This window comes from Urocitellus parryii, chromosome 8 (genome assembly GCF_045843805.1).
Source record: "Urocitellus parryii isolate mUroPar1 chromosome 8, mUroPar1.hap1, whole genome shotgun sequence".
Taxonomy (NCBI): Eukaryota; Metazoa; Chordata; class Mammalia; order Rodentia; family Sciuridae; genus Urocitellus; species Urocitellus parryii.
The window spans coordinates 62,690,998-62,703,959 of NC_135538.1; positions in this window are offsets into that span (position 1 = coordinate 62,690,998).

Consider the following 12,962-nt stretch of genomic DNA (forward strand, 5'->3'; position numbering starts at 1 on the left):
AATTGGTCATGGGTAACTGGGACAATGCAGAAATTCATAAGAAACACATTATATATCCCCTATAAATGGTCAGAGAACTGTGGCTAACTTTCTCATTCTATTCCCTCCGAATATTTTTCTATACTTCTTTATAATAAACATACTGCAGGTGTGTAGAGTGTGTGCATGATTCTGTTTAAATGTAGCATTTATTTATCTATAGTGTTCTTTCTAGTTTTGTTCACTGTTTTCATTTAAAAATAATCTTTAAGAAAATTTTCAGAAGAGCTGGTAATATTTCATCTTATGGTTCTTGTGTGTTAATCATTTAGGCTGGTTACTCCTGATGGGTATTATACGTAGTACATTGATGAATACATAATATAAATCCTAGCATACAGCTCTGATGAAATCCTTGGCATTAATTTCCAGAAATAGAACTGTTTGAACATGAAGCATAAGCATTGTAGGAATTTTTTTATACATGTTGCCAAATTACCTTTTGGGAAGGTTTTAGCAATTTATAATTCCACTAGCAGTGTATCATAGCATCCATTTCTTTCTACCTTCCTTAGTACTGAGTATTATTAATATTTTTCACCTTGGATACTGAATATTCAAATGTAGTAGTTTGATTTTTTTAAATTTACATGTCTTTGATGACTAGTGATTTTGACTTTTTTATATCCATTGCCAATTTGTATTTTCCTTTTTGTGGTTTTTCTGGTTTAGCTTTTTTGCAATTTATTTTAGATTGAGTGGCTCATCTTTTACTTATGGGTTTACATGAGCTGTATAATAAAGACAAAAACACTTTTCCCCAGGAAGAAACAAAGCAGTATGTGTCTCAAAGAGTGATTCCAGGACTAGCAGCAGCAGTGCTTGAGAATTTTGATAGACATGGAAATTCTCAGGTCCCTCTGTACTCCTCCCTTACTGCAGGGGGCATCCTAACAACCTTTGCAGGCTTGCTAAGGCCAGCTGAAGTTTGAGGACTACCCCATTAGAGAATCACAATCCCTTCCCTAAACAAGATGTGATTATTGTTTTCCTGAGAATGTCTGAAATCACCTGGTTTGCAGAGGGCACTAAGAGATTGCTGATACGTGACTATGTTTGAATTACAGAGATGGCAGCTTATTTGGGTCCTACCTATTAAATCTCTAATAATATATATATTTTTTGAAACAAGGTTATCACTATGTTGCTCAGGGTGGTATTGAAATGGGCTCAAGCAATTCTCCTGCCTTGGCCTCCCAAGTAATTGAGAGTTTAGTTGTTCACCACTACACCCAGCTCTAATAGTATTATTTACCAAAGATTATTTCCAAAATATTTAAAAAATAAGTACTAGCCTGGGACCTTATCAATCAGCATGAATTTCTTCATTGGTCAGGGTTCTTGATGATTCCCTGCTATATGGGTTTTTAACACTTCAGTTGTCTGAAGAAGAGTCAAGCAAACAAAAGTCCTTGTGGAAGGGCTGGGTGGCTGGGATTGCAAGAAGGATGCTTTCGGGGTTTGGGACAGCATGTATTTACCAATCTGTGTGGAAATACAGAATAGTTTAGCAATCTGTATAGATGTACCTGTGAAAGTATGACTGAGACATCTGCTCTATTTTGCAGCACTATTCTTAAGGTAGTTAATTGTAAGCTCTGTGAGGTAGAAATTGTGCCTCTCCATCTTTTTACAACCTCTAGTATTAAGTTTTATTCATCTCACATAATAAGAGCTGAATATGTATTTGTTGAATGAATATTGATTTTCAAAGTGAAGATTTTGAGACCAAACTGCTTAAATAGAAAACACAAAAAGAGGGGTTAAGTCCTTCAGGACATCACATTGTCACTAGCATGACTTGTTTATTTTGCTGAACCTATTTACACAGGAGAACATTCTAGTATGATACTTACCTGATGACTGTAAAGAAAGGTCTGCTGGGAACTGAATTTAGAAGAAAATTCTTTGTGTTTATTTCATCAAGAGAGTAGTTTACCCCAAGATCCCACCTTTGACTATGGTACCTGCTTGGATGGATGAAAATGGATGAGAAGTAGATGAAATGCTGGACATTGTTTGGACTTTGTGTTCATGTCCTTCTAATACTATCTACTAGGTCAGACACACGTTCTGATCACCAGTGGTTGTACCTTTGGGCAAATACTGAGAATACCTGGCAACCACTATATATGTGAATTTAAGGGTTTTTTTGTTTGTTTGTTCCCTTTTTTAAACAAAATATGCTTTAACATACACTTAAATATATTTTTAAAATGTATTTTGTGTAGGATAGTCCATAATGAATTTGCTTGAAAAATGTAACCATTGTTTGAAAGATGTAAACTTTCAAAAATGTTTTTAAGTCCTCCAGGTCTATTTTTTCAAACCCAGCAAGCAAGAGTTACTGTACAATATACCATGTTGTTATGACAACTGATGATCTAGAACAAGTAAAACCCGTGAGGATGAAGTACACCATTCAGCATAATGCACTTTATTCTGTTAAAAAGAAAAGTTATTTTTTCTTTTGCAAATGAGACAATATGATGGGGAAATTAAATTAAATGGTGATGTTATTCCCTGAGGGCAAAACAATTCCATTCAATAAATTAATTTTACATCAGTAACTCTTTCTTTTCTTGAAACTGACAGTAATAACCTGACAGCTTAAAGCTCTAATAAACTTCAAGATCAGTGTGACTACTCTACTTGTACAAAAGGAAAGTCAGGAGTATCACAGGTATGATAATCATTCTCTGTTCATCACAAAGAGGAGAAAATCCTCCAAATTCAATTTAACTAACTGCATTTATGTGATGAAACAGGGCACTTAAAATAGTTTTTGACAGGATGTAGTTGAGCATCCTAACATTCCTATTCTTCGGAAAGGTCTCTAAACCTCACTGACATTTTACATTAAGCTATTTTAAATAAATAACACTTGAAACCTATCAGAAAAAGAATGTTATCATCCTAATGAAAAAATAATAATAATAAAAATGAGGCAAGGAGGAGGGGCAGACACCTGTGATGGAGCCTCAGGCTTAAATAAAACCAGCAAGTTTCAACCTAGTGATGCAGGGATGTGTTAGGGCTTCTAAATTCTGAGCAATCAAGCTTATCTGGAAGCTACCATTTATAATGAATACTGGCAAGGGGGAAACTCCAGGCTTTGTGTCTTCATTTCCCCATCTCCACCTCTCTATCCTCAAATGAGCCAACAAGAACAAATATTAACCCCCAGGCATAGAAGAAGTCATCTCTTTTACTATTATTCTCATAAAAACTTTATGTTTCTCTGAAAGTATTTTACAACCATGACAGAAAATATTATCACTGATTCCGGTAGACTCACATTGGCCGAAGCCTGGGAATTCAGCCAGAACTGAAGAGCAAGTCCCCTTTGCATCCTCTCCAGGGTATGACTTCATCGCTAATACTTTTGTACCTCCACACCAACCCCTGGGTAACAAACCGGATGTATTGTGCCAAATATCACTGCACTTATCATTTTTCATTTTCTGATGATACTGATAAATGATTTGTGAATGTAACAAAAAAAAACATTAAATGGAATAAAAAAGGGTTGCTCAGTTTCTTTGCTGCATTGAGTGGTTCCAATTAGAGGCTGAAGGAGTCCTGCTGCTTTTTCATCATTCAAGTTTATGACATAGCACATATCCCAGAGGTCCCAGCGTCCTGAAGACTCAAAGAGAGATGTCACCTGTACATCCAAATAGATTACAGAGGTCTGTTAATCTGCAAAAACATGGGTCTCTCCAAAACAGGAGGCATGTGCTACCTGTTTTGTAGGACATACAATTTAATTGCTAAGGCCCTGCAATTATTCACAAATCATTTTGAACACTGAGCAATTAATCCCAAATCTTAGCTCGACAGCCTTTACTACAGCTAGAGAGTTATATTTTAAACGGTTTAAGGCAGCTAGCTGCACACATTTTTCAGCTCAAGCTAACAGACTGCTCAAGCTTTTGTCATCTTTACCATCAATCAGTCTAACACAGAAAGCCATGTATTTGATGGAGTATTGAGGTATAACGTACAAAGAGGGGAACATTTCTGCTCCAAGGAGTCTCAATCCCTCCCTCTAAAGAGAAGAGATTTAGGTGCCAGTGCTTCTGTGAATGGCTATGCAGGAAAAGGAGGAAGCATTGGTTTGGGTTTCAATACTGAAATAACCAGTGCTACCAGATTTAAAAAATATATATATATAATCAACCTTTTATTTTCTTTTGGTGCACTTGATTATTTTGTTGCCTAAAAGTATAAAACCAGAGAGAACCCTATATTTTCTGTGGGATGTAAATGACCAGTACCCACTATAGTCTTGCACTCAAAACGGATTAGCTCTTATCTCTAACTTGGTGGTTAACAAGATGCAAACAGGGCTGAAAAGGTCACACAGGTGATTTCAATTGGCACCTTAAGGCAATTTTAGTCCTGCATAACTACTCTCAGAGGGCTTGTTTAATGGCCCTATTATAGGTATGATTCTGTAACAATATGATTGACCTAATAACAATACCTCCACTGCTGGTTTTACATTCCATTTAATGTCAACACTAGGAAATGACCAATGACCACTGTTACTTAGAATGAATGAGAGAAAAAAGATGCCTTTTTTAGCTGAAAAAATAAAAATAAGAACTTCATCAAAACCTTCCAAAATGCCTACTGTGGATTGCTAGTTAAATAGAAATCCAATTCAACTTCATGCTCAATTCAATTTCCTTAAAGTATCAGGGCTAGTTATATGTCATTCATTCATTTATTCACTAGTCAACAAATTCTTATTGGATATTTAATATGTGCCCAACATGAAGCTGTGACTCTAGTCACAAAGAAGAGAATAAATTAAATGAACTATCCTGAAGCTTATAGAGAGGTTAGCAAGGTTTTCCTGCAAAATACTGGGTAATACATATTTTTTAGTTTTGCTGCTATAGGAAAATGGTTACAGACAATACATAAACAAATGGGTGAAGCCATGTTTCAACAAAACCTTACTATAAATATAAGTGGGGAGCTAGATTTGGTCTGCAGCTGTATTTTGGTGAAATGTAGAATCTAGTGGGGGAAATAGACAAAAAAGCAGGAAGATTAAGTGAAATATTTATTAAGCAAATAAAAGAAGGGAATGCTGATAGAAGTGTGTGTGTGTGTGTGTGTGTCTGTGTGTGTATGTGTCTGTGTCTGTGTGTGTGTGTGTGTGTGTGTGTGTGTGTATGTATATGTTGGTTGGCTGAGAGGTTTGAGAGGTTGCAATGATGGAGTCAGAGATGTTTTTGCTTGAATGAGAACCTAAAGAAAGTGGTTGAATCTGGCTGAAATTTGAAGTAATACACTTCTAAGCAGAGAGAATGGCAGGTTCCAAGGTTCTGAGGACTTCTATATGAGGCCTCAAGCCAAAGCTATCCAGTGATTAAGGAAGAAAGGTATCAGGGGCATAAATCACATAAAGAGAGGGGCAGCAAATTTGGGATTCTGGACACCGGTAATTCTAAAGACTTTGTTTTTTTTTTTTTTTTTTTAATCTGAAACCATATGAGGGATTTGAGTACAGGAATGGAATGATCTTCTTGGCTGATGTCCTGGTGAAAAGATTGCCCCGGACCCAGGGTAGAAACTGGGAGACTGGGTACAAGATGAAGAGTGTTCATGCAGGCTGGAGTTAGTGGCAACCTGAACCAATGTAGGAGCAATGGAGGTGATGGGGAACTATGGTTATGGTTTTAAAGTAGAGCCAGGATTTCTGGAGCATTTGTGAAAGAGAAAGAAAGGAATAAAAAATGGCTCCAATGTTTTAACTTGCTCAACTAGAGGAATGGAATTGCCATTTACTGAAACAAGGTCACCTGCAGGAACAGCAAAGTCTATTAGGACCATAATTTTGAAGGTAATAAGTTTGAAATTTCTATTTCAATGGAGATGTTACATAGGCAGTTGGATACTGCATGAGTATAGAGCTGAAGGAAAAGTTCTAGGCTGGGATTCTAAATTAACAACTGTCAGCATATGGACAATATTACAGATAAAATGACTAACAAAATGAACATAGGAAATAAATACATGAGGACTGAGCCAAAGTTGAGGAATTGAGGAGTTTTTAGAATAATCAACCAAGGAACCCAAGTCACTTTACATTTAGGCTTTTTGGATATGAGTTTACATACTATGAAACTACATGCAACAGCTAAATATAATGGAAATATTTTGCATAAGTTTAGATAAAATATTTTGATCTTTATTGAAATCTTTATACACATATCCTCTAGGACGGAAAGTATAAAATGCAGGTAATTCTGGAGAGAAGTTTATGATTGCTTTTCTTTGAGGGCAGAAACTATTCTTTGTCTATGTTTACAACTAGTATTTGATACATATTCCACTTTTATATACGTTTCTGCCGCCTGATGGACTTAAAGTTTGAACAAATTGTTCTTAATCCAAGGATTGCTCTTTGAGAAAATACAGTCAGGACTGCAACTTTTCCATTTTGTATTCAGAATTGTTCATCATTTCCTATTAATTATTTGCAAATGTCATTCCCACATTGCCTGCACAGTACTATAGCTACCTGTTGAAAAGCATGTCAAACAATTGGAGTGTCCCTGGGCCCAGTCATCAGTCAAACAATTGAAAGTATATGAAACTAGAGGCAGTGGCAGTGGCAAGGAGGCAAATGACACATTCTATTCTTGGTTCTGCAGCCTCCTCATGAGTTATTCTTGGCAAACCAGCCTCTCTGGGTGCAGTTTTCTTATCTGTAAACTACATTTACTAACATTTTTTTCATAACATTTTTTGATATTTTTTTCCTAATTGAATTGATAAGATACTCTGGCTTGAGTGAAATTTTCCAATTTGTTTATATTCTATGACAATGTTAATGACGTAATTCTTTAAATATTTCATGAATCCAGCATTTTTCCAAAATATTTCACATACTTACACTTTCATATACTCACATATATACTTCTATATTTCACATTCAATTCAAAGGGGCATGTGTTGTTCTCCATTCAAACAGATGCAATATCTTCTAGTCAGAATTTACATTTTCACTGCACAATAGCAAGAAAATGAAGCAAGGAAACTTTTCCAATAAAAGGGAAGTGGATGCAAATGATGGTCACTTAATAAGAGCTGCATTGACCACGTCCATCTTCCTTTTTTCTCCATGCTCTTTTTTGTGGGCTGCCAGATTGTCTTCTAGCTGGAGGTGACAGACAGCCCCAGTCCAGATTGCATCTACAGACAACCCATCTGGGAATTGTCTGTGTGAGTTTCAAAGATGTTCCCTGTGGCAAAAACCACTTTATAAGTCTCTTTTTAAACTTTAGGTTGTGTTTAAATGTGTCTTAATAGTTATTGTCTGGTATGTGACTGGGTGAACACTTCTGTTCACAGTGCCTGGATCTTTCTTTAGCTGTGTCCTCTGTACCTGGTGGTATAAACAGGTTAGGATTAACTACCTTTATAACACGTTGTGTTGGTCATTCTTCTTGTCCTATTCCTTCTGTGATGACTCTCATTTGTGAGGTTCACTACTTGACTATACACAAGACAATGGGCATTTTGAAGGAGGAAATAATGGTTTTATTCATTTTAATTATGTGATTCCTTCCATTCTTACCCCATGAGTAAAGATCATTTTTGAAATATTTTGTGAAACATTTAACACTTGTATAACATTATTCATTTAACATACGTATTAAATATTGTATATATTGCATCTATGTAACATTGTATTTTAAAGTTATGTTATGATAGGCAAGAAAGGCTTGTAGATTTGATTCTCCACATTGAACCAGAATGAAAAGATAAAAAAGATAAAATAAATGTTCTTGGCCAAATGGAATGAAAAAGAACCACTGACTTGAATACTTGGAATGGTGGTAAGATGTAGCTGAATATATGTGACTACATGACCAATATGATTCTGCAACCTGTACACCCAGAAAAATGAGAAATTGTATCCCATCTCATTCAAATGTATGGTATGTCAAGGTTATTGTACTGTCATGTGTAACAAATTAAAAAAAAAGATGTAGCTGAGATTCTAGAGGCGGATTGGGGTTGGAAACAGAGAAGGGAAGGATAGGAAAGCAATGGGGCAGGTAGGAAATTCAAATGTCTATTCAGATTAAAATGAAACTGAATGGAATCAATAAAGAAATATATTGACACATCCTTTTGACATTAAGAGCATTTGACTACGAATATAACTGTCCTGCCCCTGTTCTTTTCTAATAATAGGTTGGGTTTGTATTCCTATTATATATGGTAGGATGTGATGACACTGTTGAATTTGTGAAGACCAAGACAATTACACTGTTAGTCATTCTCCCAATAAAGTATATTGCATAAATGAGTAAGTAGCATGCCACCATGTCACCTTTAGTGTTAGTAGAATGGAATATGGAGGGAGAGAGAATTCATGCAAGCCTTTACAGTATTAGCAATATTCTTTAATTGGTAAGAATGAGATGAGAACAAATGTGATCAGTAGAGAACCTCTAGGGGATACAAACTTCAATGATGTTTAAACTCAAATGATGTTTTTTTTAATGACAGTTTATTCAAAATAGCCCAGTCATTTTTTACAGGAGGTACTGAATTAGAAAAGTTATGAAGAGAAATGAATATTTACTGAAGAATTTCTAAAGAGCAGTGGATTGTTTTCAGAGAATGAGAAGAGAGATTCAGGAACAAAGTGTTAGTACTGGTAGATGAATCCAGGCATCAAGAAAACTGCGTTTGAGGACAGCAATAGAATGTGATGTTAGATGATAAAGTACAGAATTTGAGGATAGAGCAGGCGCCAAGGGAAGAATAACATGAACTGTGGATTGAATCCACCAGTGTAATGGTATAAGAATAGAATGTTTCAGTGACTTAAAATGCAGGCAAGAGTTGGGAAATAAAGAAGATCCCACCTCTCTGTAACCCATCAGTACACACTTAAAAGAAGCAGCTCCTAAAAGACAAACTGTTAATTCCAGAATAAACCATTCATGCAGAAATCCCTAAGGAAGGATATTCCAATATCTTCATCCCAAGCAGAGTGTAAAGTTAGACAAATTTTATAAGTTCATGCAGTTGAGAGTATACAAATAAGCAAATGTCAAAATGAGTTCTAACAGGAGCTCATGAAGGGGCAAGCTGAGCTAAGCAACCTTAGAGAGCTTGAGGTGCACAGGTAATATCCAGGGTTCTCTCCACTGTTACAATAAGTTCTGAGAGAAGACAAAGCTAAGATTTAAAATAATCAATATGGTATCTCAGTTTGGATTTCTTTCTTAACAAATAACCTAGAAATAAATAACTGTAGAAATACTTTCTACTTCCTCCTTCCTTAAAAATGATTAGCATCAGGTACATAGGTCTTTTTCAAGGATGAAGAGAGTAAGGACATCCCCTACCTCTTTCTCTTCATAATGCATGGAGCACCATCCACCTTCCACTTCAGAGAGAAAGAAGGGTACAAGCTGATGAAGTTGGAAAGCCTTTGAGGAATTTTCCTTTCATATATGAGGAAAATTAGGAAAAGTGGAAGTAGCTAGAAAACTGGTGTGGACTTTGTGACTGATCAGATAAAAACGAGAAGTAAATGATTCAAACCCACACCAGAAACCCAAGCTCTAAATTCTCCAGCCTGGACTATAAAATTCCAACCATATCTTTCTCATGAGACTGGTAGGGACTCCAGGAAAATGTGTACATAATAATTAAAAAGAGGTCTGTTATTCTTCCATTGCTCATGACAAATTGTGACAAATGTAGATGCTTAAAACAACACACATTTATTATCTCACAGGCAAAGTTTATTTGGGTTCTCTGCTCAGGGTCTCAAGACCACAATCAAGGTGTTGGTTGGGCTGCAATTTCATTTGGAATTCAATATCTTCTTCCATCTTTGCTTGAATTATTGGTAGACTTTTTGATTACCGACATTTTGTCTCTATTTTGTTGTTGTTACATGTGGCTGAAGGAGTAAGGCCATCAACACCTCCACTCATCTCCACAGACAGTTCTCAACATGGTTACTGGCTTCTTCAAAACCAGAAGTAAAGCATTTCTTTTTTAGGGAAGGGTCCTGATTAAATTTGGCTTGTGCAGAACAATGTCCTTTGTTATTAATCAATATTAAATCAGTATTATAATCTTTAATTAAGTCAGTATTAACTAATTTGGAGACTGTTTTATTGAGCTTTTTACCATAACCAAAATACTTGACAAGAACAATTCAGAGGTGGAAAAGTTTATTTGGGCCTCACAGTTTCAGAAGTCTCAGTAGGTAGAGAGCTGACTCCATTGTTTGGGCTCAAGACAAGGCAGCACATCATGGTGGAAGGGCCCAGTATGGATAATTGCTCAGCTCTTGGCAGAGGTCAGGAAGAAGAGGTAGAGAGAGAAAGGTATCTTCCCCCTGGAAGAACAACCCTTCACCTCTTGCAGCCATGCCTTTCCTGCTTATATTTACTACCCAGTCAGCCTATTCAAGCTAGGATGGACTAACTAGGGTTCAGATCTCATAGTCTAATCATTTCACTTCTGAATATTCCTGCATTAACAGGAACACCTCATATCCAAACTGTAACATTAAGTTAATTATATCCATAAAAGTCCCTTCACCTTTTCATAGGAATGACATCCCATTAGATTCATAATTCCTACTCATAATCCATAGAAAGGAGCAATATATAGTCTATATAACAAAGGGATGGAATTGAGGACATCTTAACAATATACTTACCATATAAGCATCAAGCATGACAATAGATGGATCTCAAATAATCATTATTCTTCAGTTCTTCTGTAAGCTTTACCTGGATCCAGTTCCCTTTTTGTGACTTTTCTGAAGTATACTGTGTTGAGTCTGGAGTCTCCCACATGCTGTGGGCTGAAGAGAGTTGGTGGACACTGTTGTTGTGCTGGGCTCCACTAGTGGGTGTGATTCAGTACTGGCATGGACTCAGTCCAGCCGCTAATGTGTTGTTCCACTCCTATCATCCTGTTGGAGGGATCCTTCACCTTCCCCACACAGATCCTCCTTACTAACATAACACATGTGGTGAGATAAATGTTGAGAAACCCTTTGTGCAACCTCCTCTATTCCTCAGCCAACATGTTCCCAAGTGTGAAGAAGTGGGAACTAAGTGTGGGAGGCTTTGCTTGGGGATTTATGTAGAGCCTGAGGAAGGAAAAGGGTGTAATGGATTAGCACACAAGTGTTCTTTCCTCATGTGTTTATAACTTCAAAGAGTACAGTATTCTCGGGGTCAAACTACATGACACAGTGAGCATTCTAGGAAGACTATTCCCTCAGGAACCTTGAGTTAAGAAACCCAGTCCACCAACCCAGGAATGTAAATTTGGTAGCTTTGTTGATATTAAAAAACAAACAAACAGCAGAATCTGCTTATCAGGTTGGTGATTCTTTCCTTAAGCCTACACAGATGCCAAACTGCTCTGTGTAGGTGTTGAGACTAATTGTTTTCTTAGTTTCTAGGTCAATTTTGACCAAGGAAGAAATTCAGAGAATCATGAATTTGCAAAGAAACCTAATTGGCAGGAATCAAAAGTTAGAAAAGGCACCTAACACTCTCAAGGGGACTTTCCCTCCTCAATCCAGGAGAGCTAATATGACTTTAATGAATCTACTAGGTATACTTGGTTGGGTCAGAAAGAGAAGGAGAGCCTATAAAGATCTATCTAAACAAAGGAACTCAGAAAGAAGCCATTCGTTTTATAACTGCTGTCTTGATATTTAGAGGGACTTTACTGCCAATTGACTTGTATTTTGAAGTTAGTGACAAAAGGACAGATTGGGAAGGCCTAGCTCAGAATGCAGCTAAACTGAAGAGTATACTTAGAGACCTACAGTCTCTGGCAGCTTGGCAAACCTGGGAATCATTATAACACTAGGTACTAGAATAAACACTGGAACTCTTAAGAAATGTATCCTAACTTTCCATCAGGTGTTAGGATATTGTGCAAGAGTTGGGAGTGAATCAATAAAATTAAGGAGAATGCCTCTAAACTTATCCCTAGATGGGTCAGTGTACCTGTTATAATCAGTGCCACTATATGATGCAGTCTCAAAGTCAAAGTCATTGATCATTAAGAACATGCAATTCATCATGAAAAATGCTTAGGAAAGGGAGAAGATCCATGGCAATATTGGATAATGATGATAAGATGCACGGTTTAAAATTAGTTGCCATTACCCAATGAGGACTAGAGGACCCTATCTTCACCTTCACTGAGAAAACTGACAGAAAAAAAATGTGGAGAAATAAAGAATAATGAGTAGCATCCTTAAAGTAAAAAAGACTCAATGACACTCTGGTCTTGGGGAAGTGTCTTATTTCCTACTTCCTCTTCAGGAGTCAATTTCCAACCACAACCTGGACCATTACCTGGAAGCCATAGACATAAATTCTTCAGGGCTCTGTCCCATCTTGTACAGGAATATGAGTAATATATTATGTAAAATGGTTGACTACCAACTCACCAGGGAGAGCTCCCTGAAGAAATTTTGGTGAAAGTCACCAATATGGTGACTATTCATCTCTAGCCAAGTACTATATATTAAGCCCAGGATCTAGCACATGCTAGGCAAGCATTCTACCACTGAGTTACATCTCCAGCCCTTTTTGTTTTATTTTGAGACAGGGTCTTGTTAAATTGACCAGACTGGCCTTGAACTATTGCCTTAGGCTCCCAAGTAGCAGGGATTTCAGGCTGTGCCACTGCACTTGGCTGCATTTTATCTTTTTTGAGTAAAAATATTATGTGGTTTGAACAAAGTAAACAGTGGCATCAGTTGCCTTATTAGATAATAAGAATGAGGAGGGTGGTCTCCATGCTATACATGGACTCATTGTAAAGCAGGTGGCAATGACTCTAGATCATCACAGTTTCAGACAGCAGCAAGAGGGCATATACACAGG